The sequence below is a fragment of the Cnephaeus nilssonii genome, assembly GCF_951640355.1.
Source record: "Cnephaeus nilssonii genome assembly, chromosome: 7".
Lineage (NCBI taxonomy): Eukaryota > Metazoa > Chordata > Mammalia > Chiroptera > Vespertilionidae > Cnephaeus > Cnephaeus nilssonii.
This window is the reverse complement of record NC_137078.1, coordinates 28,315,749-28,317,895: the sequence shown is the minus strand read 5'-3', so window position 1 is coordinate 28,317,895 and position 2,147 is coordinate 28,315,749. Positions and strand designations below refer to the sequence as shown.

The following is a 2,147-nucleotide window of genomic DNA, read 5'->3' as shown; positions in this document are numbered from 1 at the left end:
ACACATGGCTTCAGAAAGGAAAGTCACTTATTCAATATCCGGCCCTCAGTATTTACTTCTCGTAGCTAAACGTGTTTCTCCCCACTAGACTGTAAGCTTCCTCTTGCTGACAGGAACTATGACTCTATTTAGACTGCAGCACTTACAACAGTCCCTAGTATATCATAATCACTTCACGCTTGTTCAAAGAGTAACTGAATAAATAAATGAACATGTCTCTCTCTCTCTCTCTCTCTCTCTCTCTCTCTCTCTCTCTCTCTCTCTCTCTCTCTGCTTTTACTTTTATTAGTTTTTATTTCATGCTGAAGTTACTCCCAGGCCATAAGTTTTTGTTTCTTCAGTTTCTTCTGGGATATCCTTTTCTTCTGTGCAGCTTCCTCTTCTGGTTTAGGAACCACCGGCTCTTCCTCAGGAAGGATCCTCTCAGTGTGGCAGGGAGCGCTCCTATGGGGTAACCCGCCCATGAGCTCTGTAAGTTCTGCGCTGCATCTTGGGAGCTTTGTTCACCTGGATGTGCTCAATGACCAGAGAGTCTACATCTAAACCCTTAAGCTCAGCATCGCTCTCTGCATTTTTAAGCACGTGCAGCAAAAATTCAGCACGTTTTTTGGGCCACGATCCTGTGTCCAGTCCCACTGTTTGGCCTGGGCAAACCTACCAACTCCACCATTGTAATGACGGAATGGCATGCACTGCTTCTTTAAAGTGACATCCTTCAGATGCTTGGTGACTTTTCAAATATGCATACCCTTGATGGCCTGGGCAGTTTCACGAGTGTTCTTAAAGTGAACACGAAGATTTGAACCTCTTGATTTGCATGATTATGTGGGGTTTTCTGGGTCAAGTGAATAGCAAACCATTTTCAGAGGTCACCTCTGGCTGCTTTGGGGAAGAGCTCTCTCTCTCTTTTTAAGGAGTTAAAGGGAACATTTATGGAGTGCTTACAGTGTACCATGTTTTCTTCTTTTGTTAAATTTATTATGGTGACATTAATTGGATCATATAAGTTTCAGGCATGGATTTCTATGATATAAGATCTGTATATTGCATTGTGGGCCCACCACCCAAAGTCAAATCTTATTCCATCACCATATATTAGGTCCCCTCCACCATTCACCCCCTTCCTCTGGCAAGCACCACACTGCTATTTGTGTCCATGAGTTTTAGTTTTATATCTCAACTAGAGGCCCGGTGCACGAAAATCGTGCACGGGTAAGGTCCCTAGGCCTGGCCAGCCAGCAGGGCTGATCTGTGGGGCAACCAGCAGGGCAATCGGGGGACCCCCGCTTGCACCCGCCTTGGCTGGCCTGGGGCCTGCGGGCTGGGGTCAGCTCTTGCGTTGAGCATCTGCCCCTGGTGGTCAGTGCACATCATAGTGACCGGTCGTTCCGTTGGTTGGTCGATTTGCATATTAGGCTTTTATTATATAGAATGAGTGAAATCATATGGTTCTTAGCTTTTTCTGGCTGACTTATTTCACTTAGCATAATATTCTCAAGGTCCATCCATGTTGCTGCAAATGGCAGTATTTTGTCCTTTCTTATGGTTAAGTAGTATTTGATTGTGTATATGTACCACATCTTTATCCAGTCCTCTATCGCAGGACACCTTGGATGTCTCCATGTCTTGGCCACTGTGAATAATGCTGCAATGAACATAGGGGTGCATATGTCCTTGCAAATTCATGTTTTTGGGTTTTTCAGGTAGATACCCAGGAGAGGGATTGCTGGATCATATGGTAACTTTATTCTTAATTTTTTGAGGAATCACCAGACTGTTTTCTACGGTGGCTGTACCAGTCCACATTCCCACCAGCAGCGAATGAGGTGAACATGTTTCCCGTAATGGACATTGTATGAGTGAATACAATTAACTTTTCTATAATGGTTTTCTTTTCTGTCTCAATATTATTCCCAGAATAGAATTGTTCCCAGAATAGAATGAGCCCATTTCTGAAACTATACTCAAGTAAGGTTCTGAATTATAAAATATTTACACAGCTTAGTCATACATTCCCCTTTTTAAAGGATGCAGCCCTAACATGATTCACATTTATCTTGCCTGCATTTTTCAACTGCTTTTGTATATGGACAATTCTTGTTTTATTTACTAGCACCCACCATCCACTGCCTTCAGTCGTCTTAATT

At 43.3% G+C, this 2,147-nt stretch overlaps 1 pseudogene across 1 annotated transcript; it reads right to left on the bottom strand.

The window, feature by feature from the left end:
- Positions 1-308: 308 nt before the first annotated feature.
- Positions 309-860, bottom strand: LOC307103702 (large ribosomal subunit protein uL22-like; annotated as a pseudogene). Its single transcript has one exon. The product of its transcript is annotated as a large ribosomal subunit protein uL22-like (transcript).
- Between the last annotated feature and the right edge of the window lie 1,287 nt (positions 861-2,147).